This window comes from Alosa pseudoharengus, unplaced genomic scaffold (assembly GCF_046254945.1).
Source record: "Alosa pseudoharengus isolate Yale_2024_CS ecotype anadromous, Long Island Sound unplaced genomic scaffold, YU_APseudo_1.1 YU_APseudo_1.1_scf_16, whole genome shotgun sequence".
Classification (NCBI taxonomy): domain Eukaryota; kingdom Metazoa; phylum Chordata; class Actinopteri; order Clupeiformes; family Clupeidae; genus Alosa; species Alosa pseudoharengus.
The window spans coordinates 55,783-76,695 of NW_027468630.1; the positions used below are offsets into that span (position 1 = coordinate 55,783).

A 20,913-nucleotide genomic window follows, 5' to 3' on the forward strand; every position below is an offset into this window, starting at 1 on the left:
CACGCACACAGGCACACACACACACACACACACACACACACACACACACACACACACACACACTTTGCCTTCTTCAGCTGGTGTTCATTTAGTCATAGAATGCTGTTCTCCAATGTTCTGTAATGTTTTGTATCACTTAATATAATCCTTTTTATAGTCTTACCATGCCATTGTTGTTTTATATTATTGATTGAATGGACATTATTGTTTATTTTTGCTTTTTCCCTCATTTTCATGACTTATTTTATTAGGCTATTGATTGAATTGACATTGTTGTTTAGTATTATTATTCTCCTTATTATAGTTTGACCAACATTCTAATCTGTTCCCTGTTAAATTTTAAATATTATGTTGTTTTTTTATGTGTGTGTCACTTTGGACAAAGGCGTCTGCAAAATCCCATAACCATAACTTAATTATTTAATTTAACAACTTGTATTACTTTTTAGAGATGATTTTATCACACACTCACACACACGCTGTCACGCACACCTTCACACGCACACAGGCTTAGACACACACGTGCACACACTGCCTGTCACGTACGCACACACACACACACACAGAATGCTGTTTTTTTTAACCAATGTTGTTCATAACTGTTTACTATCTGTAATTTATAACTTGTTCACAAATAAAATGGAACCTTTCTTCTGAAATACTACACATTGCCTTTCTTTTTTCTTCTGGAAGACATTAATGATAATTAAACAAAAAATAAGAGAATAACTGGAAAAGTACTCTCCTCTGCAATGTTGCATTATATTATTATTATTATTATTATTATTATTATTATTGCAGTATTGTACTGTGCTGAAGGAGCAGCATTTCTTCCATCAAAAACAAATTATATAAAATATTAAGTTATATTTTACATTTGCAGTTGAACATTTATTTAAAGAATAATTATTTCCAATCCCTTCCACTCATTTTTTTCATATTTCATAATGTTTCTGACGGGATTCGAACCCGTGCCTTTCAAGTAAATAATTAAATAATAAAATAGATAATGATATGCACAGGGCAGAACAAAGCTTCAATCTGATTGGCTGTTTCTCCGTTACACCTATACACGGCTGGCCGCCGCGTGTTAGGCGAACGTGATAACCACTACACTATGGAAACATCCTGAAGGAAGAAGTCACCTCCGTGACTTTTGGCAAGTCAAATTCTAGTAGAAGACATTTTGAGATGCAGTAATTCAGATCAATGCAAGATCCTTCCAAATAAGAAGTTGTTTCCACCCAGTTTCGAACTGGGGACCTTTCGCGTGTGAGGCGAACGTGATAACCACTACACTATGGAAACATCCTGAAAAAAAGGTCACCTCGATTACTTTTGACAAGTCAAACTCTAGTTGAAGACATCATAAGATAGAAATATTAAGCTAAATGCAAGATCCTTCCAAATAAGAATCTGTTTCCACCCAGTTTCGAACTGGGGACCTTTCGCGTGTTAGGCGAACGTGATAACCACTACACTATGGAAACATCCTTAAGGAAGAAGTCACCTCCATGACTTTTGGCAAGTCAAATTCTAGTAGAAGACATTTTGAGATGCAGTAATTCAGATCAATGCAAGATCCTTTCAAATAAGAAATTGTTTCCACCCAGTTTCGAACTGGGGACCTTTCGCGTGTGAGGCGAACGTGATAACCACTACACTATGGAAACAGCCTGAAGGAAGAAGTCACCTCTGTGACATTTGGCAAGTCAAATTCTAGTAGAAGACATTTTGAGATGCAGTAATTCAGATCGATCCTTTCAAATAAGAAATAGTTTCCACCCAGTTTCGAACTGGGGACCTTTCGCGTGTGAGGCGAACGTGATAACCTCTACACTATGGAAACATCCTGAAAAAAAGGTCACCTCGATTACTTTTGACAAGTCAAACTCTAGTTGAAGACATCATAAGATAGAAATATTAAGCTAAATGCAAGATCCTTCCAAATAAGAATCTGTTTCCACCCAGTTTCGAACTGGGGACCTTTCGCGTGTGAGGCGAACGTGATAACCACTACACTATGGAAACACCCTGAAGGAAGAAGTCACCTCTGTGACATTTGGCAAGTCAAATTCTAGTAGAAGACATTTTGAGATGCAGTAATTCAGATCAATGCAAGATCCTTCCAAATAAGAATCTGTTTCCACCCAGTTTCGAACAGGGGACCTTTCGCGTGTTAGGCGAACGTGATAACCACTACACTATGGAAACATCCTGAAGGAAGAAGTCACCTCCATGACTTTTGGCAAGTCAAATTCTAGTAGAAGACATTTTGAGATGCAGTAATTCAGATCAATGCAAGATCCTTTCAAATAAGAAATTGTTTCCACCCAGTTTCGAACTGGGGACCTTTCGCGTGTGAGGCGAACGTGATAACCACTACACTATGGAAACACCCTGAAGGAAGAAGTCACCTCTGTGACATTTGGCAAGTCAAATTCTAGTAGAAGACATTTTGAGATGCAGTAATTCAGATCAATGCAAGATCCTTCCAAATAAGAAATTGTTTCCACCCAGTTTTGAACTGGGGACCTTTCGCGTGTTAGGCGAACGTGATAACCACTACACTATGGAAACATCCTGAAGGAAGAAGTCACCTCCATGACTTTTGGCAAGTCAAATTCTAGTAGAAGACATTTTGAGATGCAGTAATTCAGATCAATGCAAGATCCTTTCAAATAAGAAATTGTTTCCACCCAGTTTCGAACTGGGGACCTTTCGCGTGTGAGGCGAACGTGATAACCACTACACTATGGAAACACCCTGAAGGAAGAAGTCACCTCTGTGACATTTGGCAAGTCAAATTCTAGTAGAAGACATTTTGAGATGCAGTAATTCAGATCAATGCAAGATCCTTCCAAATAAGAAATTGTTTCCACCCAGTTTCGAACTGGGGACCTTTCGCGTGTTAGGCGAACGTGATAACCACTACACTATGGAAACATCCTGAAGGAAGAAGTCACCTCCGTGACTTTTGGCAAGTCAAATTCTAGTAGAAGACATTTTGAGATGCAGTAATTCAGATCAATGCAAGATCCTTCCGAATAAGAATTTGTTTCCACCCAGTTTCGAACTGGGGACCTTTCGCGTGTGAGGCGAACGTGATAACCACTACACTATGGAAACATCCTGAAAAAAAGGTCACCTCGATTACTTTTGACAAGTCAAACTCTAGTTGAAGACATCATAAGATAGAAATATTAAGCTAAATGCAAGATCCTTCCAAATAAGAATCTGTTTCCACCCAGTTTCGAACTGGGGACCTTTCGCGTGTTAGGCGAACGTGATAACCACTACACTATGGAAACATCCTGAAGGAAGAAGTCACCTCCATGACTTTTGGCAAGTCAAATTCTAGTAGAAGACATTTTGAGATGCAGTAATTCAGATCAATGCAAGATCCTTCCGAATAAGAATTTGTTTCCACCCAGTTTCGAACTGGGGACCTTTCGCGTGTGATGCGAACGTGATAACCACTACACTATGGAAACAACTTGAAGGAAGAAGTCACCTCTGTGACATTTGGCAAGTCAAATTCTAGTAAAAGACTTTTTGAGATGCAGTACTTCAGATCATTGCAAGATCCCTCCAAATAAGAATCTGTTTCCACCCAGTTTCGAACTGGGGACCTTTCGCGTGTAAAGCGAACGTGATAACCACTACACTATGGAAACATCCTGAAGGAAGAAGTCACCTCCATGACTTTTGGCAAGTCAAATTCTAGTAGAAGACATTTTGAGATGCAGTAATTCAGATCAATGCAAGATCCTTCCAAATAAGAAATTGTTTCCACCCAGTTTCGAACTGGGGACCTTCCGCGTGTGAGGCGAACGTGATAACAACTACACTATGGAAACATCCTGAAAAAAAGGTCACCTCGATTACTTTTGACAAGTCAAACTCTAGTTGAAGACATCATAAGATAGAAATATTAAGCTAAATGCAAGATCCTTCCAAATAAGAATCTGTTTCCACCCAGTTTCGAACTGGGGACCTTTCGCGTGTTAGGCGAACGTGATAACCACTACACTATGGAAACATCCTGAAGGAAGAAGTCACCTCCATGACTTTTGGCAAGTCAAATTCTAGTAGAAGACATTTTGAGATGCAGTAATTCAGATCAATGCAAGATCCTTCCGAATAAGAATTTGTTTCCACCCAGTTTCGAACTGGGGACCTTTCGCGTGTGATGCGAACGTGATAACCACTACACTATGGAAACAACTTGAAGGATGAAGTCACCTCTGTGACATTTGGCAAGTCAAATTCTAGTAAAAGACTTTTTGAGATGCAGTACTTCAGATCATTGCAAGATCCCTCCAAATAAGAATCTGTTTCCACCCAGTTTCGAACTGGGGACCTTTCGCGTGTAAAGCGAACGTGATAACCACTACACTATGGAAACATCCTGAAGGAAGAAGTCACCTCCATGACTTTTGGCAAGTCAAATTCTAGTAGAAGACATTTTGAGATGCAGTAATTCAGATCAATGCAAGATCCTTCCAAATAAGAAATTGTTTCCACCCAGTTTCGAACTGGGGACCTTCCGCGTGTGAGGCGAACGTGATAACAACTACACTATGGAAACATCCTGAAAAAAAGGTCACCTCGATTACTTTTGACAAGTCAAACTCTAGTTGAAGACATCATAAGATAGAAATATTAAGCTAAATGCAAGATCCTTCCAAATAAGAATCTGTTTCCACCCAGTTTCGAACTGGGGACCTTTCGCGTGTTAGGCGAACGTGATAACCACTACACTATGGAAACATCCTGAAGGAAGAAGTCACCTCCATGACTTTTGGCAAGTCAAATTCTAGTAGAAGACATTTTGAGATGCAGTAATTCAGATCAATGCAAGATCCTTTCAAATAAGAAATAGTTTCCACCCAGTTTCGAACTGGGGACCTTTCGCGTGTGAGGCGAACGTGATAACCTCTACACTATGGAAACATCCTGAAAAAAAGGTCACCTCGATTACTTTTGACAAGTCAAACTCTAGTTGAAGACATCATAAGATAGAAATATTAAGCTAAATGCAAGATCCTTCCAAATAAGAATCTGTTTCCACCCAGTTTCGAACTGGGGACCTTTCGCGTGTTAGGCGAACGTGATAACCACTACACTATGGAAACATCCTGAAGGAAGAAGTCACCTCCATGACTTTTGGCAAGTCAAATTCTAGTAGAAGACATTTTGAGACGCAGTAATTCAGATCAATGCAAGATCCTTCCAAATAAGAATTTGTTTCCACCCAGTTTCGAACTGGGGACCTTTCGCGTGTTAGGCGAACATGATAACCACTACACTATGGAAACATCCTGAAGGAAGAAGTCACCTCCGTGACTTTTGGCAAGTCAAATTCTAGTAGAAGACATTTTGAGATGCAGTAATTCAGATCAATGCAAGATCCTTCCAAATAAGAATTTGTTTCCACCCAGTTTCGAACTGGGGACCTTTCGCGTGTTAGGCGAACGTGATAACCACTACACTATGGAAACATCCTGAAGGAAGAAGTCACCTCCATGACTTTTGGCAAGTCAAATTCTAGTAGAAGACATTTTGAGATGCAGTAATTCAGATCAATGCAAGATCCTTCCGAATAAGAATTTGTTTCCACCCAGTTTCGAACTGGGGACCTTTCGCGTGTGATGCGAACGTGATAACCACTACACTATGGAAACAACTTGAAGGAAGAAGTCACCTCTGTGACATTTGGCAAGTCAAATTCTAGTAAAAGACTTTTTGAGATGCAGTACTTCAGATCATTGCAAGATCCCTCCAAATAAGAATCTGTTTCCACCCAGTTTCGAACTGGGGACCTTTCGCGTGTAAAGCGAACGTGATAACCACTACACTATGGAAACATCCTGAAGGAAGAAGTCACCTCCATGACTTTTGGCAAGTCAAATTCTAGTAGAAGACATTTTGAGATGCAGTAATTCAGATCAATGCAAGATCCTTCCAAATAAGAAATTGTTTCCACCCAGTTTCGAACTGGGGACCTTCCGCGTGTGAGGCGAACGTGATAACAACTACACTATGGAAACATCCTGAAAAAAAGGTCACCTCGATTACTTTTGACAAGTCAAACTCTAGTTGAAGACATCATAAGATAGAAATATTAAGCTAAATGCAAGATCCTTCCAAATAAGAATCTGTTTCCACCCAGTTTCGAACTGGGGACCTTTCGCGTGTTAGGCGAACGTGATAACCACTACACTATGGAAACATCCTGAAGGAAGAAGTCACCTCCATGACTTTTGGCAAGTCAAATTCTAGTAGAAGACATTTTGAGATGCAGTAATTCAGATCAATGCAAGATCCTTTCAAATAAGAAATAGTTTCCACCCAGTTTCGAACTGGGGACCTTTCGCGTGTGAGGCGAACGTGATAACCTCTACACTATGGAAACATCCTGAAAAAAAGGTCACCTCGATTACTTTTGACAAGTCAAACTCTAGTTGAAGACATCATAAGATAGAAATATTAAGCTAAATGCAAGATCCTTCCAAATAAGAATCTGTTTCCACCCAGTTTCGAACTGGGGACCTTTCGCGTGTTAGGCGAACGTGATAACCACTACACTATGGAAACATCCTGAAGGAAGAAGTCACCTCCATGACTTTTGGCAAGTCAAATTCTAGTAGAAGACATTTTGAGATGCAGTAATTCAGATCGATCCTTCCAAATAAGAATTTGTTTCCACCCAGTTTCGAACTGGGGACCTTTCGCGTGTTAGGCGAACATGATAACCACTACACTATGGAAACATCCTGAAGGAAGAAGTCACCTCCGTGACTTTTGGCAAGTCAAATTCTAGTAGAAGACATTTTGAGATGCTGTAATTCAGATCAATGCAAGATCCTTCCAAATAAGAATTTGTTTCCACCCAGTTTCGAACTGGGGACCTTTCGCGTGTGAGGCGAACGTGATAACCACTACACTATGGAAACAACTTGAAGGAAGAAGTCACCTCTGTGACATTTGGCAAGTCAAATTCTAGTAAAAGACTTTTTGAGATGCAGTACTTCAGATCATTGCAAGATCCCTCCAAATAAGAATCTGTTTCCACCCAGTTTCGAACTGGGGACCTTTCGCGTGTAAAGCGAACGTGATAACCACTACACTATGGAAACATCCTGAAGGAAGAAGTCACCTCCATGACTTTTGGCAAGTCAAATTCTAGTAGAAGACATTTTGAGATGCAGTAATTCAGATCAATGCAAGATCCTTTCAAATAAGAAATAGTTTCCACCCAGTTTCGAACTGGGGACCTTTCGCGTGTGAGGCGAACGTGATAACCTCTACACTATGGAAACATCCTGAAAAAAAGGTCACCTCGATTACTTTTGACAAGTCAAACTCTAGTTGAAGACATCATAAGATAGAAATATTAAGCTAAATGCAAGATCCTTCCAAATAAGAATCTGTTTCCACCCAGTTTCGAACTGGGGACCTTTCGCGTGTTAGGCGAACGTGATAACCACTACACTATGGAAACATCCTGAAGGAAGAAGTCACCTCCATGACTTTTGGCAAGTCAAATTCTAGTAGAAGACATTTTGAGATGCAGTAATTCAGATCAATGCAAGATCCTTTCAAATAAGAAATTGTTTCCACCCAGTTTCGAACTGGGGACCTTTCGCGTGTGAGGCGAACGTGATAACCACTACACTATGGAAACACCCTGAAGGAAGAAGTCACCTCTGTGACATTTGGCAAGTCAAATTCTAGTAGAAGACATTTTGAGATGCAGTAATTCAGATCAATGCAAGATCCTTCCAAATAAGAATTTGTTTCCACCCAGTTTCGAACTGGGGACCTTTCGCGTGTTAGGCGAACATGATAACCACTACACTATGGAAACATCCTGAAGGAAGAAGTCACCTCCGTGACTTTTGGCAAGTCAAATTCTAGTAGAAGACATTTTGAGATGCAGTAATTCAGATCAATGCAAGATCCTTCCAAATAAGAATTTGTTTCCACCCAGTTTCGAACTGGGGACCTTTCGCGTGTGAGGCGAACGTGATAACCACTACACTATGGAAACAACTTGAAGGAAGAAGTCACCTCTGTGACATTTGGCAAGTCAAATTCTAGTAAAAGACTTTTTGAGATGCAGTACTTCAGATCATTGCAAGATCCCTCCAAATAAGAATCTGTTTCCACCCAGTTTCGAACTGGGGACCTTTCGCGTGTAAAGCGAACGTGATAACCACTACACTATGGAAACATCCTGAAGGAAGAAGTCACCTCCATGACTTTTGGCAAGTCAAATTCTAGTAGAAGACATTTTGAGATGCAGTAATTCAGATCAATGCAAGATCCTTCCAAATAAGAAATTGTTTCCACCCAGTTTCGAACTGGGGACCTTTCGCGTGTTAGGCGAACGTGATAACCACTACACTATGGAAACATCCTGAAGGAAGAAGTCACCTCCGTGACTTTTGGCAAGTCAAATTCTAGTAGAAGACATTTTGAGATGCAGTAATTCAGATCAATGCAAGATCCTTCCAAATAAGAATTTGTTTCCACCCAGTTTCGAACTGGGGACCTTTCGCATGTGAGGCGAACGTGATAACCACTACACTATGGAAACATCCTGAAAAAAAGGTCACCTCGATTACTTTTGACAAGTCAAACTCTAGTTGAAGACATCATAAGATAGAAATATTAAGCTAAATGCAAGATCCTTCCAAATAAGAATATGTTTCCACCCAGTTTCGAACTGGGGACCTTTCGCGTGTTAGGCGAACGTGATAACCACTACACTATGGAAACATCCTTAAGGAAGAAGTCACCTCCATGACTTTTGGCAAGTCAAATTCTAGTAGAAGACATTTTGAGATGCAGTAATTTAGATCAATGCAAGATCCTTTCAAATAAGAAATTGTTTCCACCCAGTTTCGAACTGGGGACCTTTCGCGTGTGAGGCGAACGTGATAACCACTACACTATGGAAACAGCCTGAAGGAAGAAGTCACCTCTGTGACATTTGGCAAGTCAAATTCTAGTAGAAGACATTTTGAGATGCAGTAATTCAGATCAATGCAAGATCCTTCCAAATAAGAAATTGTTTCCACCCAGTTTCGAACTGGGGACCTTTCGCGTGTTAGGCGAACGTGATAACCACTACACTATGGAAACATCCTGAAGGAAGAAGTCACCTCCGTGACTTTTGGCAAGTCAAATTCTAGTAGAAGACATTTTGAGATGCAGTAATTCAGATCAATGCAAGATCCTTCCAAATAAGAATTTGTTTCCACCCAGTTTCGAACTGGGGACCTTTCGCGTGTGAGGCGAACGTGATAACCACTACACTATGGAAACATCCTGAAAAAAAGGTCACCTCGATTACTTTTGACAAGTCAAACTCTAGTTGAAGACATCATAAGATAGAAATATTAAGCTAAATGCAAGATCCTTCCAAATAAGTATCTGTTTCCACCCAGTTTCGAACTGGGGACCTTTCGCGTGTTAGGCGAACGTGATAACCACTACACTATGGAAACATCCTGAAGGAAGAAGTCACCTCCATGACTTTTGGCAAGTCAAATTCTAGTAGAAGACATTTTGAGATGCAGTAATTCAGATCAATGCAAGATCCTTTCAAATAAGAAATTGTTTCCACCCAGTTTCGAACTGGGGACCTTTCGCGTGTGAGGCGAACGTGATAACCACTACACTATGGAAACACCCTGAAGGAAGAAGTCACCTCTGTGACATTTGGCAAGTCAAATTCTAGTAGAAGACATTTTGAGATGCAGTAATTCAGATCAATGCAAGATCCTTCCAAATAAGAATTTGTTTCCACCCAGTTTCGAACTGGGGACCTTTCGCGTGTTAGGCGAACGTGATAACCACTACACTATGGAAACATCCTGAAGGAAGAAGTCACCTCCGTGACTTTTGGCAAGTCAAATTCTAGTAGAAGACATTTTGAGATGCAGTAATTCAGATCAATGCAAGATCCTTCCAAATAAGAATTTGTTTCCACCCAGTTTCGAACTGGGGACCTTTCGCGTGTGAGGCGAACGTGATAACCACTACACTATGGAAAAAACTTGAAGGAAGAAGTCACCTCTGTGACATTTGGCAAGTCAAATTCTAGTAAAAGACTTTTTGAGATGCAGTACTTCAGATCATTGCAAGATCCCTCCAAATAAGAATCTGTTTCCACCCAGTTTCGAACTGGGGACCTTTCGCGTGTAAAGCGAACGTGATAACCACTACACTATGGAAACATCCTGAAGGAAGAAGTCACCTCCATGACTTTTGGCAAGTCAAATTCTAGTAGAAGACATTTTGAGATGCAGTAATTCAGATCAATGCAAGATCCTTCCAAATAAGAAATTGTTTCCACCCAGTTTCGAACTGGGGACCTTTCGCGTGTTAGGCGAACGTGATAACCACTACACTATGGAAACATCCTGAAGGAAGAAGTCACCTCCGTGACTTTTGGCAAGTCAAATTCTAGTAGAAGACATTTTGAGATGCAGTAATTCAGATCAATGCAAGATCCTTCCAAATAAGAATTTGTTTCCACCCAGTTTCGAACTGGGGACCTTTCGCGTGTGAGGCGAACGTGATAACCACTACACTATGGAAACATCCTGAAAAAAAGGTCACCTCGATTACTTTTGACAAGTCAAACTCTAGTTGAAGACATCATAAGATAGAAATATTAAGCTAAATGCAAGATCCTTCCAAATAAGAATCTGTTTCCACCCAGTTTCGAACTGGGGACCTTTCGCGTGTTAGGCGAACGTGATAACCACTACACTATGGAAACATCCTTAAGGAAGAAGTCACCTCCATGACTTTTGGCAAGTCAAATTCTAGTAGAAGACATTTTGAGATGCAGTAATTCAGATCAATGCAAGATCCTTTCAAATAAGAAATTGTTTCCACCCAGTTTCGAACTGGGGACCTTTCGCGTGTGAGGTGAACGTGATAACCACTACACTATGGAAACAGCCTGAAGGAAGAAGTCACCTCTGTGACATTTGGCAAGTCAAATTCTAGTAGAAGACATTTTGAGATGCAGTAATTCAGATCAATGGAAGATCCTTCCAAATAAGAATTTTTTTCCACCCAGTTTCGAACTGGGGACCTTTCGCGTGTTAGGCGAACGTGATAACCACTACACTATGGAAACATCCTGAAAAAAAGGTCACCTCGATTACTTTTGACAAGTCAAACTCTAGTTGAAGACATCATAAGATAGAAATATTAAGCTAAATGCAAGATCCTTCCAAATAAGAATCTGTTTCCACCCAGTTTCGAACTGGGGACCTTTCGCGTGTGAGGCGAACGTGATAACCACTACACTATGGAAACATCCTGAAGGAAGAAGTCACCTCCATGACTTTTGGCAAGTCAAATTCTAGTAGAAGACATTTTGAGATGCAGTAATTCAGATCAATGCAAGATCCTTTCAAATAAGAAATTGTTTCCACCCAGTTTCGAACTGGGGACCTTTCGCGTGTGAGGCGAACGTGATAACCACTACACTATGGAAACACCCTGAAGGAAGAAGTCACCTCTGTGACATTTGGCAAGTCAAATTCTAGTAGAAGACATTTTGAGATGCAGTAATTCAGATCAATGCAAGATCCTTCCAAATAAGAAATTGTTTCCACCCAGTTTCGAACTGGGGACCTTTCGCGTGTTAGGCAAACGTGATAACCACTACACTATGGAAACATCCTGAAGGAAGAAGTCACCTCCGTGACTTTTGGCAAGTCAAATTCTAGTAGAAGACATATTGAGATGCAGTAATTCAGATCAATGCAAGATCCTTCCGAATAAGAATTTGTTTCCACCCAGTTTCGAACTGGGGACCTTTCGCGTGTGAGGCGAACGTGATAACCACTACACTATGGAAACAACTTGAAGGAAGAAGTCACCTCTGTGACATTTGGCAAGTCAAATTCTAGTAAAAGACTTTTTGAGATGCAGTACTTCAGATCATTGCAAGATCCCTCCAAATAAGAATCTGTTTCCACCCAGTTTCGAACTGGGGACCTTTCGCGTGTAAAGCGAACGTGATAACCACTACACTATGGAAACATCCTGAAGGAAGAAGTCACCTCCATGACTTTTGGCAAGTCAAATTCTAGTAGAAGACATTTTGAGATGCAGTAATTCAGATCAATGCAAGATCCTTCCGAATAAGAATTTGTTTCCACCCAGTTTCGAACTGGGGACCTTTCGCGTGTGAGGCGAACGTGATAACCACTACACTATGGAAACAACTTGAAGGAAGAAGTCACCTCTGTGACATTTGGCAAGTCAAATTCTAGTAAAAGACTTTTTGAGATGCAGTACTTCAGATCATTGCAAGATCCCTCCAAATAAGAATCTGTTTCCACCCAGTTTCGAACTGGGGACCTTTCGCGTGTAAAGCGAACGTGATAACCACTACACTATGGAAACATCCTGAAGGAAGAAGTCACCTCCATGACTTTTGGCAAGTCAAATTCTAGTAGAAGACATTTTGAGATGCAGTAATTCAGATCAATGCAAGATCCTTCCAAATAAGAAATTGTTTCCACCCAGTTTCGAACTGGGGACCTTTCGCGTGTGAGGCGAACGTGATAACCACTACACTATGGAAACATCCTGAAAAAAAGGTCACCTCGATTACTTTTGACAAGTCAAACTCTAGTTGAAGACATCATAAGATAGAAATATTAAGCTAAATGCAAGATCCTTCCAAATAAGAATCTGTTTCCACCCAGTTTCGAACTGGGGACCTTTCGCGTGTTAGGCGAACGTGATAACCACTACACTATGGAAACATCCTGAAGGAAGAAGTCACCTCCATGACTTTTGGCAAGTCAAATTCTAGTAGAAGACATTTTGAGATGCAGTAATTCAGATCAATGCAAGATCCTTCCGAATAAGAATTTGTTTCCACCCAGTTTCGAACTGGGGAACTTTCGCGTGTGAGGCGAACGTGATAACCACTACACTATGGAAACAACTTGAAGGAAGAAGTCACCTCTGTGACATTTGGCAAGTCAAATTCTAGTAAAAGACTTTTTGAGATGCAGTACTTCAGATCATTGCAAGATCCCTCCAAATAAGAATCTGTTTCCACCCAGTTTCGAACTGGGGACCTTTCGCGTGTGAGGCGAACATGATAACCACTACACTATGGAAACATCCTGAAAAAAAGGTCACCTCGATTACTTTTGACAAGTCAAACTCTAGTTGAAGACATCATAAGATAGAAATATTAAGCTAAATGCAAGATCCTTCCAAATAAGAATCTGTTTCCACCCAGTTTCGAACTGGGGACCTTTCGCGTGTTAGGCGAACGTGATAACCACTACACTATGGAAACATCCTGAAGGAAGAAGTCACCTCCATGACTTTTGGCAAGTCAAATTCTAGTAGAAGACATTTTGAGATGCAGTAATTCAGATCAATGCAAGATCCTTTCAAATAAGAAATTGTTTCCACCCAGTTTCGAACTGGGGACCTTTCGCGTGTGAGGCGAACGTGATAACCACTACACTATGGAAACACCCTGAAGGAAGAAGTCACCTCTGTGACATTTGGCAAGTCAAATTCTAGTAGAAGACATTTTGAGATGCAGTAATTCAGATCGATCCTTTCAAATAAGAAATTGTTTCCACCCAGTTTCGAACTGGGGACCTTTCGCGTGTGAGGCGAACGTGATAACCACTACACTATGGAAACACCCTGAAGGAAGAAGTCACCTCTGTGACATTTGGCAAGTCAAATTCTAGTAGAAGACATTTTGAGATGCAGTAATTCAGATCAATGCAAGATCCTTCCAAATAAGAAATTGTTTCCACCCAGTTTCGAACTGGGGACCTTTCGCGTGTGAGGCGAACGTGATAACCACTACACTATGGAAACATCCTGAAAAAAAGGTCACCTCGATTACTTTTGACAAGTCAAACTCTAGTTGAAGACATCATAAGATAGAAATATTAAGCTAAATGCAAGATCCTTCCAAATAAGAATCTGTTTCCACCCAGTTTCGAACTGGGGACCTTTCGCGTGTTAGGCGAACGTGATAACCACTACACTATGGAAACATCCTGAAGGAAGAAGTCACCTCCATGACTTTTGGCAAGTCAAATTCTAGTAGAAGACATTTTGAGATGCAGTAATTCAGATCAATGCAAGATCCTTTCAAATAAGAAATTGTTTCCACCCAGTTTCGAACTGGGGACCTTTCGCGTGTTAGGCGAACATGATAACCACTACACTATGGAAACATCCTGAAGGAAGAAGTCACCTCCGTGACTTTTGGCAAGTCAAATTCTAGTAGAAGACATTTTGAGATGCAGTAATTCAGATCAATGCAAGATCCTTCCAAATAAGAATTTGTTTCCACCCAGTTTCGAACTGGGGACCTTTCGCGTGTGAGGCGAACGTGATAACCACTACACTATGGAAACAACTTGAAGGAAGAAGTCACCTCTGTGACATTTGGCAAGTCAAATTCTAGTAAAAGACTTTTTGAGATGCAGTACTTCAGATCATTGCAAGATCCCTCCAAATAAGAATCTGTTTCCACCCAGTTTCGAAGTGGGGACCTTTCGCGTGTAAAGCGAACGTGATAACCACTACACTATGGAAACATCCTGAAGGAAGAAGTCACCTCCATGACTTTTGGCAAGTCAAATTCTAGTAGAAGACATTTTGAGATGCAGTAATTCAGATCAATGCAAGATCCTTCCAAATAAGAAATTGTTTCCACCCAGTTTCGAACTGGGGACCTTCCGCGTGTGAGGCGAACGTGATAACAACTACACTATGGAAACATCCTGAAAAAAAGGTCACCTCGATTACTTTTGACAAGTCAAACTCTAGTTGAAGACATCATAAGATAGAAATATTAAGCTAAATGCAAGATCCTTCCAAATAAGAATCTGTTTCCACCCAGTTTCGAACTGGGGACCTTTCGCGTGTTAGGCGAACGTGATAACCACTACACTATGGAAACATCCTGAAGGAAGAAGTCACCTCCATGACTTTTGGCAAGTCAAATTCTAGTAGAAGACATTTTGAGATGCAGTAATTCAGATCAATGCAAGATCCTTTCAAATAAGAAATAGTTTCCACCCAGTTTCGAACTGGGGACCTTTCGCGTGTGAGGCGAACGTGATAACCTCTACACTATGGAAACATCCTGAAAAAAAGGTCACCTCGATTACTTTTGACAAGTCAAACTCTAGTTGAAGACATCATAAGATAGAAATATTAAGCTAAATGCAAGATCCTTCCAAATAAGAATCTGTTTCCACCCAGTTTCGAACTGGGGACCTTTCGCGTGTTAGGCGAACGTGATAACCACTACACTATGGAAACATCCTGAAGGAAGAAGTCACCTCCATGACTTTTGGCAAGTCAAATTCTAGTAGAAGACATTTTGAGATGCAGTAATTCAGATCAATGCAAGATCCTTCCAAATAAGAATTTGTTTCCACCCAGTTTCGAACTGGGGACCTTTCGCGTGTTAGGCGAACATGATAACCACTACACTATGGAAACATCCTGAAGGAAGAAGTCACCTCCGTGACTTTTGGCAAGTCAAATTCTAGTAGAAGACATTTTGAGATGCAGTAATTCAGATCAATGCAAGATCCTTCCAAATAAGAATTTGTTTCCACCCAGTTTCGAACTGGGGACCTTTCGCGTGTGAAGCGAACGTGATAACCACTACACTATGGAAACAACTTGAAGGAAGAAGTCACCTCTGTGACATTTGGCAAGTCAAATTCTAGTAAAAGACTTTTTGAGATGCAGTACTTCAGATCATTGCAAGATCCCTCCAAATAAGAATCTGTTTCCACCCAGTTTCGAACTGGGGACCTTTCGCGTGTAAAGCGAACGTGATAACCACTACACTATGGAAACATCCTGAAGGAAGAAGTCACCTCCATGACTTTTGGCAAGTCAAATTCTAGTAGAAGACATTTTGAGATGCAGTAATTCAGATCGATCCTTTCAAATAAGAAATAGTTTCCACCCAGTTTCGAACTGGGGACCTTTCGCGTGTGAGGCGAACGTGATAACCTCTACACTATGGAAACATCCTGAAAAAAAGGTCACCTCGATTACTTTTGACAAGTCAAACTCCAGTTGAAGACATCATAAGATAGAAATATTAAGCTAAATGCAAGATCCTTCCAAATAAGAATCTGTTTCCACCCAGTTTCGAACTGGGGACCTTTCGCGTGTTAGGCGAACGTGATAACCACTACACTATGGAAACATCCTGAAGGAAGAAGTCACCTCCATGACTTTTGGCAAGTCAAATTCTAGTAGAAGACATTTTGAGATGCAGTAATTCAGATCAATGCAAGATCCTTTCAAATAAGAAATTGTTTCCACCCAGTTTCGAACTGGGGACCTTTCGCGTGTGAGGCGAACGTGATAACCACTACACTATGGAAACACCCTGAAGGAAGAAGTCACCTCTGTGACATTTGGCAAGTCAAATTCTAGTAGAAGACATTTTGAGATGCAGTAATTCAGATCAATGCAAGATCCTTCCAAATAAGAATTTGTTTCCACCCAGTTTCGAACTGGGGACCTTTCGCGTGTTAGGCGAACATGATAACCACTACACTATGGAAACATCCTGAAGGAAGAAGTCACCTCCGTGACTTTTGGCAAGTCAAATTCTAGTAGAAGACATTTTGAGATGCAGTAATTCAGATCAATGCAAGATCCTTCCAAATAAGAATTTGTTTCCACCCAGTTTCGAACTGGGGACCTTTCGCGTGTGAGGCGAACGTGATAACCACTACACTATGGAAACATCCTGAAAAAAAGGTCACCTCGATTACTTTTGACAAGTCAAACTCTAGTTGAAGACATCATAAGATAGAAATATTAAGCTAAATGCAAGATCCTTCCAAATAAGAATATGTTTCCACCCAGTTTCGAACTGGGGACCTTTCGCGTGTTAGGCGAACGTGATAACCACTACACTATGGAAACATCCTTAAGGAAGAAGTCACCTCCATGACTTTTGGCAAGTCAAATTCTAGTAGAAGACATTTTGAGATGCAGTAATTTAGATCAATGCAAGATCCTTTCAAATAAGAAATTGTTTCCACCCAGTTTCGAACTGGGGACCTTTCGCGTGTGAGGCGAACGTGATAACCACTACACTATGGAAACAGCCTGAAGGAAGAAGTCACCTCTGTGACATTTGGCAAGTCAAATTCTAGTAGAAGACATTTTGAGATGCAGTAATTCAGATCAATGCAAGATCCTTCCAAATAAGAAATTGTTTCCACCCAGTTTCGAACTGGGGACCTTTCGCGTGTTAGGCGAACGTGATAACCACTACACTATGGAAACATCCTGAAGGAAGAAGTCACCTCCGTGACTTTTGGCAAGTCAAATTCTAGTAGAAGACATTTTGAGATGCAGTAATTCAGATCAATGCAAGATCCTTCCAAATAAGAATTTGTTTCCACCCAGTTTCGAACTGGGGACCTTTCGCGTGTGAGGCGAACGTGATAACCACTACACTATGGAAACATCCTGAAAAAAAGGTCACCTCGATTACTTTTGACAAGTCAAACTCTAGTTGAAGACATCATAAGATAGAAATATTAAGCTAAATGCAAGATCCTTCCAAATAAGTATCTGTTTCCACCCAGTTTCGAACTGGGGACCTTTCGCGTGTTAGGCGAACGTGATAACCACTACACTATGGAAACATCCTGAAGGAAGAAGTCACCTCCATGACTTTTGGCAAGTCAAATTCTAGTAGAAGACATTTTGAGATGCAGTAATTCAGATCAATGCAAGATCCTTTCAAATAAGAAATTGTTTCCACCCAGTTTCGAACTGGGGACCTTTCGCGTGTGAGGCGAACGTGATAACCACTACACTATGGAAACACCCTGAAGGAAGAAGTCACCTCTGTGACATTTGGCAAGTCAAATTCTAGTAGAAGACATTTTGAGATGCAGTAATTCAGATCAATGCAAGATCCTTCCAAATAAGAATTTGTTTCCACCCAGTTTCGAACTGGGGACCTTTCGCGTGTTAGGCGAACGTGATAACCACTACACTATGGAAACATCCTGAAGGAAGAAGTCACCTCCGTGACTTTTGGCAAGTCAAATTCTAGTAGAAGACATTTTGAGATGCAGTAATTCAGATCAATGCAAGATCCTTCCAAATAAGAATTTGTTTCCACCCAGTTTCGAACTGGGGACCTTTCGCGTGTGAGGCGAACGTGATAACCACTACACTATGGAAAAAACTTGAAGGAAGAAGTCACCTCTGTGACATTTGGCAAGTCAAATTCTAGTAAAAGACTTTTTGAGATGCAGTACTTCAGATCATTGCAAGATCCCTCCAAATAAGAATCTGTTTCCACCCAGTTTCGAACTGGGGACCTTTCGCGTGTAAAGCGAACGTGATAACCACTACACTATGGAAACATCCTGAAGGAAGAAGTCACCTCCATGACTTTTGGCAAGTCAAATTCTAGTAGAAGACATTTTGAGATGCAGTAATTCAGATCAATGCAAGATCCTTCCAAATAAGAAATTGTTTCCACCCAGTTTCGAACTGGGGACCTTTCGCGTGTTAGGCGAACGTGATAACCACTACACTATGGAAACATCCTGAAGGAAGAAGTCACCTCCGTGACTTTTGGCAAGTCAAATTCTAGTAGAAGACATTTTGAGATGCAGTAATTCAGATCAATGCAAGATCCTTCCAAATAAGAATTTGTTTCCACCCAGTTTCGAACTGGGGACCTTTCGCGTGTGAGGCGAACGTGATAACCACTACACTATGGAAACATCCTGAAAAAAAGGTCACCTCGATTACTTTTGACAAGTCAAACTCTAGTTGAAGACATCATAAGATAGAAATATTAAGCTAAATGCAAGATCCTTCCAAATAAGAATCTGTTTCCACCCAGTTTCGAACTGGGGACCTTTCGCGTGTTAGGCGAACGTGATAACCACTACACTATGGAAACATCCTTAAGGAAGAAGTCACCTCCATGACTTTTGGCAAGTCAAATTCTAGTAGAAGACATTTTGAGATGCAGTAATTCAGATCAATGCAAGATCCTTTCAAATAAGAAATTGTTTCCACCCAGTTTCGAACTGGGGACCTTTCGCGTGTGAGGCGAACGTGATAACCACTACACTATGGAAACAGCCTGAAGGAAGAAGTCACCTCTGTGACATTTGGCAAGTCAAATTCTAGTAGAAGACATTTTGAGATGCAGTAATTCAGATCAATGGAAGATCCTTCCAAATAAGAATTTTTTTCCACCCAGTTTCGAACTGGGGACCTTTCGCGTGTTAAGCGAACGTGATAACCACTACACTATGGAAACATCCTGAAAAAAAGGTCACCTCGATTACTTTTGACAAGTCAAACTCTAGTTGAAGACATCATAAGATAGAAATATTAAGCTAAATGCAAGATCCTTCCAAATAAGAATCTGTTTCCACCCAGTTTCGAACTGGGGACCTTTCGCGTGTTAGGCGAACGTGATAACCACTACACTATGGAAACATCCTGAAGGAAGAAGTCACCTCCATGACTTTTGGCAAGTCAAATTCTAGTAGAAGACATTTTGAGATGCAGTAATTCAGATCAATGCAAGATCCTTTCAAATAAGAAATTGTTTCCACCCAGTTTCAAACTGGGGACCTTTCGCTTGTGAGGCGAACGTGATAACCACTACACTATGGAAACACCCTGAAGGAAGAAGTCACCTCTGTGACATTTGGCAAGTCAAATTCTAGTAGAAGACATTTTGAGATGCAGTAATTCAGATCAATGCAAGATCCTTCCAAATAAGAAATTGTTTCCACCCAGTTTCGAACTGGGGACCTTTCGCGTGTTAGGCAAACGTGATAACCACTACACTATGGAAACATCCTGAAGGAAGAAGTCACCTCCGTGACTTTTGGCAAGTCAAATTCTAGTAGAAGACATATTGAGATGCAGTAATTCAGATCAATGCAAGATCCTTCCGAATAAGAATTTGTTTCCACCCAGTTTCGAACTGGGGACCTTTCGCGTGTGAGGCGAACGTGATAACCACTACACTATGGAAACAACTTGAAGGAAGAAGTCACCTCTGTGACATTTGGCAAGTCAAATTCTAGTAAAAGACTTTTTGAGATGCAGTACTTCAGATCATTGCAAGATCCCTCCAAATAAGAATCTGTTTCCACCCAGTTTCGAACTGGGGACCTTTCGCGTGTAAAGCGAACGTGATAACCACTACACTATGGAAACATCCTGAAGGAAGAAGTCACCTCCATGACTTTTGGCAAGTCAAATTCTAGTAGAAGACATTTTGAGATGCAGTAATTCAGATCAATGCAAGATCCTTTCAAATAAGAAATTGTTTCCACCCAGTTTCGAACTGGGGACCTTTCGCGTGTGAGGCGAACGTGATAACCACTACACTATGGAAACACCCTGAAGGAAGAAGTCACCTCTGTGACATTTGGCAAGTCAAATTCTAGTAGAAGACATTTTGAGATGCAGTAATTCAGATCAATGCAAGATCCTTCCAAATAAGAAATTGTTTCCACCCAGTTTCGAACTGGGGACCTTTCGCGTGTTAGGCGAACGTGATAACCACTACACTATGGAAACATCCTGAAGGAAGAAGTCACCTCCGTGACTTTTGGCAAGTCAAATTCTAGTAGAAGACATTTTGAGATGCAGTAATTCAGATCAATGCAAGATCCTTCCGAATAAGAATTTGTTTCCACCCAGTTTCGAACTGGGGACCTTTCGCGTGTGAGGCGAACGTGATAACCACTACACTATGGAAACAACTTGAAGGAAGAAGTCACCTCTGTGACATTTGGCAAGTCAAATTCTAGTAAAAGACTTTTTGAGATGCAGTAC

The 20,913-nt window shown here is 40.8% G+C and overlaps 108 non-coding genes across 108 annotated transcripts; all 108 read right to left on the reverse strand.

The window, feature by feature from the left end:
* Positions 1–1,235: 1,235 nt before the first annotated feature.
* trnav-cac (transfer RNA valine (anticodon CAC)) lies at positions 1,236–1,308 on the reverse strand. The gene has a single exon. It is a non-coding gene; the product is annotated as a tRNA-Val (tRNA).
* Positions 1,309–1,417: 109 nt separating this feature from the next.
* trnav-aac (transfer RNA valine (anticodon AAC)) lies at positions 1,418–1,490 on the reverse strand. Its single transcript has one exon. It is a non-coding gene; the product is annotated as a tRNA-Val (tRNA).
* Positions 1,491–1,600: 110 nt separating this feature from the next.
* Positions 1,601–1,673, reverse strand: trnav-cac (transfer RNA valine (anticodon CAC)). The gene has a single exon. It is a non-coding gene; the product is annotated as a tRNA-Val (tRNA).
* A 103-nt stretch (positions 1,674–1,776) lies between these two features.
* trnav-cac (transfer RNA valine (anticodon CAC)) lies at positions 1,777–1,849 on the reverse strand. The gene has a single exon. It is a non-coding gene; the product is annotated as a tRNA-Val (tRNA).
* Positions 1,850–1,958: 109 nt separating this feature from the next.
* On the reverse strand, positions 1,959–2,031 carry trnav-cac (transfer RNA valine (anticodon CAC)). Its single transcript has one exon. It is a non-coding gene; the product is annotated as a tRNA-Val (tRNA).
* A 110-nt stretch (positions 2,032–2,141) lies between these two features.
* On the reverse strand, positions 2,142–2,214 carry trnav-aac (transfer RNA valine (anticodon AAC)). Its single transcript has one exon. It is a non-coding gene; the product is annotated as a tRNA-Val (tRNA).
* Positions 2,215–2,324: 110 nt separating this feature from the next.
* Positions 2,325–2,397, reverse strand: trnav-cac (transfer RNA valine (anticodon CAC)). Its single transcript has one exon. It is a non-coding gene; the product is annotated as a tRNA-Val (tRNA).
* A 110-nt stretch (positions 2,398–2,507) lies between these two features.
* On the reverse strand, positions 2,508–2,580 carry trnav-aac (transfer RNA valine (anticodon AAC)). The gene has a single exon. It is a non-coding gene; the product is annotated as a tRNA-Val (tRNA).
* Positions 2,581–2,690: 110 nt separating this feature from the next.
* Positions 2,691–2,763, reverse strand: trnav-cac (transfer RNA valine (anticodon CAC)). Its single transcript has one exon. It is a non-coding gene; the product is annotated as a tRNA-Val (tRNA).
* A 110-nt stretch (positions 2,764–2,873) lies between these two features.
* trnav-aac (transfer RNA valine (anticodon AAC)) lies at positions 2,874–2,946 on the reverse strand. The gene has a single exon. It is a non-coding gene; the product is annotated as a tRNA-Val (tRNA).
* Positions 2,947–3,056: 110 nt separating this feature from the next.
* On the reverse strand, positions 3,057–3,129 carry trnav-cac (transfer RNA valine (anticodon CAC)). Its single transcript has one exon. It is a non-coding gene; the product is annotated as a tRNA-Val (tRNA).
* Positions 3,130–3,238: 109 nt separating this feature from the next.
* On the reverse strand, positions 3,239–3,311 carry trnav-aac (transfer RNA valine (anticodon AAC)). Its single transcript has one exon. It is a non-coding gene; the product is annotated as a tRNA-Val (tRNA).
* A 110-nt stretch (positions 3,312–3,421) lies between these two features.
* On the reverse strand, positions 3,422–3,494 carry trnav-cac (transfer RNA valine (anticodon CAC)). Its single transcript has one exon. It is a non-coding gene; the product is annotated as a tRNA-Val (tRNA).
* A 110-nt stretch (positions 3,495–3,604) lies between these two features.
* Positions 3,605–3,677, reverse strand: trnav-uac (transfer RNA valine (anticodon UAC)). Its single transcript has one exon. It is a non-coding gene; the product is annotated as a tRNA-Val (tRNA).
* Positions 3,678–3,787: 110 nt separating this feature from the next.
* On the reverse strand, positions 3,788–3,860 carry trnav-cac (transfer RNA valine (anticodon CAC)). The gene has a single exon. It is a non-coding gene; the product is annotated as a tRNA-Val (tRNA).
* Positions 3,861–3,969: 109 nt separating this feature from the next.
* Positions 3,970–4,042, reverse strand: trnav-aac (transfer RNA valine (anticodon AAC)). Its single transcript has one exon. It is a non-coding gene; the product is annotated as a tRNA-Val (tRNA).
* A 110-nt stretch (positions 4,043–4,152) lies between these two features.
* On the reverse strand, positions 4,153–4,225 carry trnav-cac (transfer RNA valine (anticodon CAC)). Its single transcript has one exon. It is a non-coding gene; the product is annotated as a tRNA-Val (tRNA).
* Positions 4,226–4,335: 110 nt separating this feature from the next.
* Positions 4,336–4,408, reverse strand: trnav-uac (transfer RNA valine (anticodon UAC)). Its single transcript has one exon. It is a non-coding gene; the product is annotated as a tRNA-Val (tRNA).
* A 110-nt stretch (positions 4,409–4,518) lies between these two features.
* On the reverse strand, positions 4,519–4,591 carry trnav-cac (transfer RNA valine (anticodon CAC)). The gene has a single exon. It is a non-coding gene; the product is annotated as a tRNA-Val (tRNA).
* Positions 4,592–4,700: 109 nt separating this feature from the next.
* On the reverse strand, positions 4,701–4,773 carry trnav-aac (transfer RNA valine (anticodon AAC)). Its single transcript has one exon. It is a non-coding gene; the product is annotated as a tRNA-Val (tRNA).
* Positions 4,774–4,883: 110 nt separating this feature from the next.
* On the reverse strand, positions 4,884–4,956 carry trnav-cac (transfer RNA valine (anticodon CAC)). Its single transcript has one exon. It is a non-coding gene; the product is annotated as a tRNA-Val (tRNA).
* Positions 4,957–5,065: 109 nt separating this feature from the next.
* Positions 5,066–5,138, reverse strand: trnav-aac (transfer RNA valine (anticodon AAC)). Its single transcript has one exon. It is a non-coding gene; the product is annotated as a tRNA-Val (tRNA).
* Positions 5,139–5,248: 110 nt separating this feature from the next.
* On the reverse strand, positions 5,249–5,321 carry trnav-aac (transfer RNA valine (anticodon AAC)). The gene has a single exon. It is a non-coding gene; the product is annotated as a tRNA-Val (tRNA).
* Positions 5,322–5,431: 110 nt separating this feature from the next.
* On the reverse strand, positions 5,432–5,504 carry trnav-aac (transfer RNA valine (anticodon AAC)). The gene has a single exon. It is a non-coding gene; the product is annotated as a tRNA-Val (tRNA).
* Positions 5,505–5,614: 110 nt separating this feature from the next.
* Positions 5,615–5,687, reverse strand: trnav-cac (transfer RNA valine (anticodon CAC)). The gene has a single exon. It is a non-coding gene; the product is annotated as a tRNA-Val (tRNA).
* A 110-nt stretch (positions 5,688–5,797) lies between these two features.
* trnav-uac (transfer RNA valine (anticodon UAC)) lies at positions 5,798–5,870 on the reverse strand. Its single transcript has one exon. It is a non-coding gene; the product is annotated as a tRNA-Val (tRNA).
* A 110-nt stretch (positions 5,871–5,980) lies between these two features.
* trnav-cac (transfer RNA valine (anticodon CAC)) lies at positions 5,981–6,053 on the reverse strand. The gene has a single exon. It is a non-coding gene; the product is annotated as a tRNA-Val (tRNA).
* Positions 6,054–6,162: 109 nt separating this feature from the next.
* Positions 6,163–6,235, reverse strand: trnav-aac (transfer RNA valine (anticodon AAC)). Its single transcript has one exon. It is a non-coding gene; the product is annotated as a tRNA-Val (tRNA).
* Positions 6,236–6,345: 110 nt separating this feature from the next.
* trnav-cac (transfer RNA valine (anticodon CAC)) lies at positions 6,346–6,418 on the reverse strand. Its single transcript has one exon. It is a non-coding gene; the product is annotated as a tRNA-Val (tRNA).
* Positions 6,419–6,527: 109 nt separating this feature from the next.
* On the reverse strand, positions 6,528–6,600 carry trnav-aac (transfer RNA valine (anticodon AAC)). The gene has a single exon. It is a non-coding gene; the product is annotated as a tRNA-Val (tRNA).
* A 103-nt stretch (positions 6,601–6,703) lies between these two features.
* Positions 6,704–6,776, reverse strand: trnav-aac (transfer RNA valine (anticodon AAC)). Its single transcript has one exon. It is a non-coding gene; the product is annotated as a tRNA-Val (tRNA).
* A 110-nt stretch (positions 6,777–6,886) lies between these two features.
* trnav-cac (transfer RNA valine (anticodon CAC)) lies at positions 6,887–6,959 on the reverse strand. Its single transcript has one exon. It is a non-coding gene; the product is annotated as a tRNA-Val (tRNA).
* A 110-nt stretch (positions 6,960–7,069) lies between these two features.
* Positions 7,070–7,142, reverse strand: trnav-uac (transfer RNA valine (anticodon UAC)). Its single transcript has one exon. It is a non-coding gene; the product is annotated as a tRNA-Val (tRNA).
* A 110-nt stretch (positions 7,143–7,252) lies between these two features.
* trnav-cac (transfer RNA valine (anticodon CAC)) lies at positions 7,253–7,325 on the reverse strand. Its single transcript has one exon. It is a non-coding gene; the product is annotated as a tRNA-Val (tRNA).
* A 109-nt stretch (positions 7,326–7,434) lies between these two features.
* On the reverse strand, positions 7,435–7,507 carry trnav-aac (transfer RNA valine (anticodon AAC)). Its single transcript has one exon. It is a non-coding gene; the product is annotated as a tRNA-Val (tRNA).
* A 110-nt stretch (positions 7,508–7,617) lies between these two features.
* trnav-cac (transfer RNA valine (anticodon CAC)) lies at positions 7,618–7,690 on the reverse strand. The gene has a single exon. It is a non-coding gene; the product is annotated as a tRNA-Val (tRNA).
* A 110-nt stretch (positions 7,691–7,800) lies between these two features.
* On the reverse strand, positions 7,801–7,873 carry trnav-aac (transfer RNA valine (anticodon AAC)). The gene has a single exon. It is a non-coding gene; the product is annotated as a tRNA-Val (tRNA).
* A 110-nt stretch (positions 7,874–7,983) lies between these two features.
* trnav-cac (transfer RNA valine (anticodon CAC)) lies at positions 7,984–8,056 on the reverse strand. Its single transcript has one exon. It is a non-coding gene; the product is annotated as a tRNA-Val (tRNA).
* A 110-nt stretch (positions 8,057–8,166) lies between these two features.
* trnav-uac (transfer RNA valine (anticodon UAC)) lies at positions 8,167–8,239 on the reverse strand. The gene has a single exon. It is a non-coding gene; the product is annotated as a tRNA-Val (tRNA).
* A 110-nt stretch (positions 8,240–8,349) lies between these two features.
* On the reverse strand, positions 8,350–8,422 carry trnav-aac (transfer RNA valine (anticodon AAC)). The gene has a single exon. It is a non-coding gene; the product is annotated as a tRNA-Val (tRNA).
* Positions 8,423–8,532: 110 nt separating this feature from the next.
* Positions 8,533–8,605, reverse strand: trnav-cac (transfer RNA valine (anticodon CAC)). The gene has a single exon. It is a non-coding gene; the product is annotated as a tRNA-Val (tRNA).
* A 109-nt stretch (positions 8,606–8,714) lies between these two features.
* trnav-aac (transfer RNA valine (anticodon AAC)) lies at positions 8,715–8,787 on the reverse strand. Its single transcript has one exon. It is a non-coding gene; the product is annotated as a tRNA-Val (tRNA).
* A 110-nt stretch (positions 8,788–8,897) lies between these two features.
* On the reverse strand, positions 8,898–8,970 carry trnav-cac (transfer RNA valine (anticodon CAC)). Its single transcript has one exon. It is a non-coding gene; the product is annotated as a tRNA-Val (tRNA).
* A 110-nt stretch (positions 8,971–9,080) lies between these two features.
* On the reverse strand, positions 9,081–9,153 carry trnav-aac (transfer RNA valine (anticodon AAC)). The gene has a single exon. It is a non-coding gene; the product is annotated as a tRNA-Val (tRNA).
* Positions 9,154–9,263: 110 nt separating this feature from the next.
* On the reverse strand, positions 9,264–9,336 carry trnav-cac (transfer RNA valine (anticodon CAC)). Its single transcript has one exon. It is a non-coding gene; the product is annotated as a tRNA-Val (tRNA).
* Positions 9,337–9,445: 109 nt separating this feature from the next.
* trnav-aac (transfer RNA valine (anticodon AAC)) lies at positions 9,446–9,518 on the reverse strand. Its single transcript has one exon. It is a non-coding gene; the product is annotated as a tRNA-Val (tRNA).
* Positions 9,519–9,628: 110 nt separating this feature from the next.
* Positions 9,629–9,701, reverse strand: trnav-cac (transfer RNA valine (anticodon CAC)). Its single transcript has one exon. It is a non-coding gene; the product is annotated as a tRNA-Val (tRNA).
* Positions 9,702–9,811: 110 nt separating this feature from the next.
* Positions 9,812–9,884, reverse strand: trnav-aac (transfer RNA valine (anticodon AAC)). The gene has a single exon. It is a non-coding gene; the product is annotated as a tRNA-Val (tRNA).
* Positions 9,885–9,994: 110 nt separating this feature from the next.
* Positions 9,995–10,070, reverse strand: trnav-cac (transfer RNA valine (anticodon CAC)). The gene has a single exon. It is a non-coding gene; the product is annotated as a tRNA-Val (tRNA).
* Positions 10,071–10,177: 107 nt separating this feature from the next.
* Positions 10,178–10,250, reverse strand: trnav-uac (transfer RNA valine (anticodon UAC)). The gene has a single exon. It is a non-coding gene; the product is annotated as a tRNA-Val (tRNA).
* Positions 10,251–10,360: 110 nt separating this feature from the next.
* Positions 10,361–10,433, reverse strand: trnav-aac (transfer RNA valine (anticodon AAC)). The gene has a single exon. It is a non-coding gene; the product is annotated as a tRNA-Val (tRNA).
* A 110-nt stretch (positions 10,434–10,543) lies between these two features.
* trnav-cac (transfer RNA valine (anticodon CAC)) lies at positions 10,544–10,616 on the reverse strand. The gene has a single exon. It is a non-coding gene; the product is annotated as a tRNA-Val (tRNA).
* Positions 10,617–10,725: 109 nt separating this feature from the next.
* trnav-aac (transfer RNA valine (anticodon AAC)) lies at positions 10,726–10,798 on the reverse strand. The gene has a single exon. It is a non-coding gene; the product is annotated as a tRNA-Val (tRNA).
* Positions 10,799–10,908: 110 nt separating this feature from the next.
* On the reverse strand, positions 10,909–10,981 carry trnav-cac (transfer RNA valine (anticodon CAC)). Its single transcript has one exon. It is a non-coding gene; the product is annotated as a tRNA-Val (tRNA).
* A 110-nt stretch (positions 10,982–11,091) lies between these two features.
* On the reverse strand, positions 11,092–11,164 carry trnav-aac (transfer RNA valine (anticodon AAC)). The gene has a single exon. It is a non-coding gene; the product is annotated as a tRNA-Val (tRNA).
* A 109-nt stretch (positions 11,165–11,273) lies between these two features.
* Positions 11,274–11,346, reverse strand: trnav-cac (transfer RNA valine (anticodon CAC)). The gene has a single exon. It is a non-coding gene; the product is annotated as a tRNA-Val (tRNA).
* Positions 11,347–11,456: 110 nt separating this feature from the next.
* trnav-cac (transfer RNA valine (anticodon CAC)) lies at positions 11,457–11,529 on the reverse strand. The gene has a single exon. It is a non-coding gene; the product is annotated as a tRNA-Val (tRNA).
* A 110-nt stretch (positions 11,530–11,639) lies between these two features.
* On the reverse strand, positions 11,640–11,712 carry trnav-aac (transfer RNA valine (anticodon AAC)). Its single transcript has one exon. It is a non-coding gene; the product is annotated as a tRNA-Val (tRNA).
* A 110-nt stretch (positions 11,713–11,822) lies between these two features.
* Positions 11,823–11,895, reverse strand: trnav-cac (transfer RNA valine (anticodon CAC)). The gene has a single exon. It is a non-coding gene; the product is annotated as a tRNA-Val (tRNA).
* A 110-nt stretch (positions 11,896–12,005) lies between these two features.
* Positions 12,006–12,078, reverse strand: trnav-uac (transfer RNA valine (anticodon UAC)). The gene has a single exon. It is a non-coding gene; the product is annotated as a tRNA-Val (tRNA).
* Positions 12,079–12,188: 110 nt separating this feature from the next.
* trnav-cac (transfer RNA valine (anticodon CAC)) lies at positions 12,189–12,261 on the reverse strand. Its single transcript has one exon. It is a non-coding gene; the product is annotated as a tRNA-Val (tRNA).
* A 110-nt stretch (positions 12,262–12,371) lies between these two features.
* Positions 12,372–12,444, reverse strand: trnav-uac (transfer RNA valine (anticodon UAC)). The gene has a single exon. It is a non-coding gene; the product is annotated as a tRNA-Val (tRNA).
* A 110-nt stretch (positions 12,445–12,554) lies between these two features.
* trnav-cac (transfer RNA valine (anticodon CAC)) lies at positions 12,555–12,627 on the reverse strand. The gene has a single exon. It is a non-coding gene; the product is annotated as a tRNA-Val (tRNA).
* A 109-nt stretch (positions 12,628–12,736) lies between these two features.
* Positions 12,737–12,809, reverse strand: trnav-aac (transfer RNA valine (anticodon AAC)). The gene has a single exon. It is a non-coding gene; the product is annotated as a tRNA-Val (tRNA).
* Positions 12,810–12,919: 110 nt separating this feature from the next.
* trnav-cac (transfer RNA valine (anticodon CAC)) lies at positions 12,920–12,992 on the reverse strand. The gene has a single exon. It is a non-coding gene; the product is annotated as a tRNA-Val (tRNA).
* Positions 12,993–13,102: 110 nt separating this feature from the next.
* Positions 13,103–13,175, reverse strand: trnav-cac (transfer RNA valine (anticodon CAC)). The gene has a single exon. It is a non-coding gene; the product is annotated as a tRNA-Val (tRNA).
* Positions 13,176–13,284: 109 nt separating this feature from the next.
* Positions 13,285–13,357, reverse strand: trnav-aac (transfer RNA valine (anticodon AAC)). The gene has a single exon. It is a non-coding gene; the product is annotated as a tRNA-Val (tRNA).
* A 110-nt stretch (positions 13,358–13,467) lies between these two features.
* On the reverse strand, positions 13,468–13,540 carry trnav-cac (transfer RNA valine (anticodon CAC)). Its single transcript has one exon. It is a non-coding gene; the product is annotated as a tRNA-Val (tRNA).
* Positions 13,541–13,643: 103 nt separating this feature from the next.
* On the reverse strand, positions 13,644–13,716 carry trnav-cac (transfer RNA valine (anticodon CAC)). The gene has a single exon. It is a non-coding gene; the product is annotated as a tRNA-Val (tRNA).
* Positions 13,717–13,826: 110 nt separating this feature from the next.
* trnav-cac (transfer RNA valine (anticodon CAC)) lies at positions 13,827–13,899 on the reverse strand. The gene has a single exon. It is a non-coding gene; the product is annotated as a tRNA-Val (tRNA).
* A 109-nt stretch (positions 13,900–14,008) lies between these two features.
* On the reverse strand, positions 14,009–14,081 carry trnav-aac (transfer RNA valine (anticodon AAC)). The gene has a single exon. It is a non-coding gene; the product is annotated as a tRNA-Val (tRNA).
* Positions 14,082–14,191: 110 nt separating this feature from the next.
* On the reverse strand, positions 14,192–14,264 carry trnav-aac (transfer RNA valine (anticodon AAC)). The gene has a single exon. It is a non-coding gene; the product is annotated as a tRNA-Val (tRNA).
* Positions 14,265–14,374: 110 nt separating this feature from the next.
* trnav-cac (transfer RNA valine (anticodon CAC)) lies at positions 14,375–14,447 on the reverse strand. Its single transcript has one exon. It is a non-coding gene; the product is annotated as a tRNA-Val (tRNA).
* Positions 14,448–14,557: 110 nt separating this feature from the next.
* On the reverse strand, positions 14,558–14,630 carry trnav-uac (transfer RNA valine (anticodon UAC)). The gene has a single exon. It is a non-coding gene; the product is annotated as a tRNA-Val (tRNA).
* A 110-nt stretch (positions 14,631–14,740) lies between these two features.
* trnav-cac (transfer RNA valine (anticodon CAC)) lies at positions 14,741–14,813 on the reverse strand. The gene has a single exon. It is a non-coding gene; the product is annotated as a tRNA-Val (tRNA).
* A 109-nt stretch (positions 14,814–14,922) lies between these two features.
* On the reverse strand, positions 14,923–14,995 carry trnav-aac (transfer RNA valine (anticodon AAC)). The gene has a single exon. It is a non-coding gene; the product is annotated as a tRNA-Val (tRNA).
* Positions 14,996–15,105: 110 nt separating this feature from the next.
* trnav-cac (transfer RNA valine (anticodon CAC)) lies at positions 15,106–15,178 on the reverse strand. Its single transcript has one exon. It is a non-coding gene; the product is annotated as a tRNA-Val (tRNA).
* A 109-nt stretch (positions 15,179–15,287) lies between these two features.
* Positions 15,288–15,360, reverse strand: trnav-aac (transfer RNA valine (anticodon AAC)). Its single transcript has one exon. It is a non-coding gene; the product is annotated as a tRNA-Val (tRNA).
* Positions 15,361–15,470: 110 nt separating this feature from the next.
* Positions 15,471–15,543, reverse strand: trnav-aac (transfer RNA valine (anticodon AAC)). The gene has a single exon. It is a non-coding gene; the product is annotated as a tRNA-Val (tRNA).
* A 110-nt stretch (positions 15,544–15,653) lies between these two features.
* Positions 15,654–15,726, reverse strand: trnav-cac (transfer RNA valine (anticodon CAC)). The gene has a single exon. It is a non-coding gene; the product is annotated as a tRNA-Val (tRNA).
* A 110-nt stretch (positions 15,727–15,836) lies between these two features.
* On the reverse strand, positions 15,837–15,909 carry trnav-uac (transfer RNA valine (anticodon UAC)). The gene has a single exon. It is a non-coding gene; the product is annotated as a tRNA-Val (tRNA).
* Positions 15,910–16,012: 103 nt separating this feature from the next.
* On the reverse strand, positions 16,013–16,085 carry trnav-cac (transfer RNA valine (anticodon CAC)). Its single transcript has one exon. It is a non-coding gene; the product is annotated as a tRNA-Val (tRNA).
* Positions 16,086–16,194: 109 nt separating this feature from the next.
* On the reverse strand, positions 16,195–16,267 carry trnav-aac (transfer RNA valine (anticodon AAC)). The gene has a single exon. It is a non-coding gene; the product is annotated as a tRNA-Val (tRNA).
* Positions 16,268–16,377: 110 nt separating this feature from the next.
* trnav-cac (transfer RNA valine (anticodon CAC)) lies at positions 16,378–16,450 on the reverse strand. The gene has a single exon. It is a non-coding gene; the product is annotated as a tRNA-Val (tRNA).
* Positions 16,451–16,560: 110 nt separating this feature from the next.
* trnav-aac (transfer RNA valine (anticodon AAC)) lies at positions 16,561–16,633 on the reverse strand. The gene has a single exon. It is a non-coding gene; the product is annotated as a tRNA-Val (tRNA).
* Positions 16,634–16,743: 110 nt separating this feature from the next.
* Positions 16,744–16,816, reverse strand: trnav-cac (transfer RNA valine (anticodon CAC)). Its single transcript has one exon. It is a non-coding gene; the product is annotated as a tRNA-Val (tRNA).
* Positions 16,817–16,925: 109 nt separating this feature from the next.
* On the reverse strand, positions 16,926–16,998 carry trnav-aac (transfer RNA valine (anticodon AAC)). The gene has a single exon. It is a non-coding gene; the product is annotated as a tRNA-Val (tRNA).
* Positions 16,999–17,108: 110 nt separating this feature from the next.
* trnav-cac (transfer RNA valine (anticodon CAC)) lies at positions 17,109–17,181 on the reverse strand. The gene has a single exon. It is a non-coding gene; the product is annotated as a tRNA-Val (tRNA).
* A 110-nt stretch (positions 17,182–17,291) lies between these two features.
* On the reverse strand, positions 17,292–17,364 carry trnav-aac (transfer RNA valine (anticodon AAC)). The gene has a single exon. It is a non-coding gene; the product is annotated as a tRNA-Val (tRNA).
* Positions 17,365–17,474: 110 nt separating this feature from the next.
* Positions 17,475–17,547, reverse strand: trnav-cac (transfer RNA valine (anticodon CAC)). Its single transcript has one exon. It is a non-coding gene; the product is annotated as a tRNA-Val (tRNA).
* Positions 17,548–17,656: 109 nt separating this feature from the next.
* Positions 17,657–17,729, reverse strand: trnav-aac (transfer RNA valine (anticodon AAC)). The gene has a single exon. It is a non-coding gene; the product is annotated as a tRNA-Val (tRNA).
* Positions 17,730–17,839: 110 nt separating this feature from the next.
* trnav-cac (transfer RNA valine (anticodon CAC)) lies at positions 17,840–17,912 on the reverse strand. Its single transcript has one exon. It is a non-coding gene; the product is annotated as a tRNA-Val (tRNA).
* A 110-nt stretch (positions 17,913–18,022) lies between these two features.
* Positions 18,023–18,095, reverse strand: trnav-aac (transfer RNA valine (anticodon AAC)). Its single transcript has one exon. It is a non-coding gene; the product is annotated as a tRNA-Val (tRNA).
* A 110-nt stretch (positions 18,096–18,205) lies between these two features.
* On the reverse strand, positions 18,206–18,281 carry trnav-cac (transfer RNA valine (anticodon CAC)). The gene has a single exon. It is a non-coding gene; the product is annotated as a tRNA-Val (tRNA).
* Positions 18,282–18,388: 107 nt separating this feature from the next.
* On the reverse strand, positions 18,389–18,461 carry trnav-uac (transfer RNA valine (anticodon UAC)). Its single transcript has one exon. It is a non-coding gene; the product is annotated as a tRNA-Val (tRNA).
* A 110-nt stretch (positions 18,462–18,571) lies between these two features.
* Positions 18,572–18,644, reverse strand: trnav-aac (transfer RNA valine (anticodon AAC)). Its single transcript has one exon. It is a non-coding gene; the product is annotated as a tRNA-Val (tRNA).
* A 110-nt stretch (positions 18,645–18,754) lies between these two features.
* On the reverse strand, positions 18,755–18,827 carry trnav-cac (transfer RNA valine (anticodon CAC)). Its single transcript has one exon. It is a non-coding gene; the product is annotated as a tRNA-Val (tRNA).
* Positions 18,828–18,936: 109 nt separating this feature from the next.
* trnav-aac (transfer RNA valine (anticodon AAC)) lies at positions 18,937–19,009 on the reverse strand. The gene has a single exon. It is a non-coding gene; the product is annotated as a tRNA-Val (tRNA).
* A 110-nt stretch (positions 19,010–19,119) lies between these two features.
* On the reverse strand, positions 19,120–19,192 carry trnav-cac (transfer RNA valine (anticodon CAC)). The gene has a single exon. It is a non-coding gene; the product is annotated as a tRNA-Val (tRNA).
* A 110-nt stretch (positions 19,193–19,302) lies between these two features.
* On the reverse strand, positions 19,303–19,375 carry trnav-aac (transfer RNA valine (anticodon AAC)). Its single transcript has one exon. It is a non-coding gene; the product is annotated as a tRNA-Val (tRNA).
* Positions 19,376–19,484: 109 nt separating this feature from the next.
* On the reverse strand, positions 19,485–19,557 carry trnav-aac (transfer RNA valine (anticodon AAC)). Its single transcript has one exon. It is a non-coding gene; the product is annotated as a tRNA-Val (tRNA).
* Positions 19,558–19,667: 110 nt separating this feature from the next.
* trnav-cac (transfer RNA valine (anticodon CAC)) lies at positions 19,668–19,740 on the reverse strand. The gene has a single exon. It is a non-coding gene; the product is annotated as a tRNA-Val (tRNA).
* Positions 19,741–19,850: 110 nt separating this feature from the next.
* On the reverse strand, positions 19,851–19,923 carry trnav-aac (transfer RNA valine (anticodon AAC)). The gene has a single exon. It is a non-coding gene; the product is annotated as a tRNA-Val (tRNA).
* A 110-nt stretch (positions 19,924–20,033) lies between these two features.
* trnav-cac (transfer RNA valine (anticodon CAC)) lies at positions 20,034–20,106 on the reverse strand. The gene has a single exon. It is a non-coding gene; the product is annotated as a tRNA-Val (tRNA).
* A 110-nt stretch (positions 20,107–20,216) lies between these two features.
* Positions 20,217–20,289, reverse strand: trnav-uac (transfer RNA valine (anticodon UAC)). The gene has a single exon. It is a non-coding gene; the product is annotated as a tRNA-Val (tRNA).
* A 110-nt stretch (positions 20,290–20,399) lies between these two features.
* On the reverse strand, positions 20,400–20,472 carry trnav-cac (transfer RNA valine (anticodon CAC)). Its single transcript has one exon. It is a non-coding gene; the product is annotated as a tRNA-Val (tRNA).
* A 110-nt stretch (positions 20,473–20,582) lies between these two features.
* trnav-aac (transfer RNA valine (anticodon AAC)) lies at positions 20,583–20,655 on the reverse strand. The gene has a single exon. It is a non-coding gene; the product is annotated as a tRNA-Val (tRNA).
* A 110-nt stretch (positions 20,656–20,765) lies between these two features.
* trnav-cac (transfer RNA valine (anticodon CAC)) lies at positions 20,766–20,838 on the reverse strand. Its single transcript has one exon. It is a non-coding gene; the product is annotated as a tRNA-Val (tRNA).
* Between the last annotated feature and the right edge of the window lie 75 nt (positions 20,839–20,913).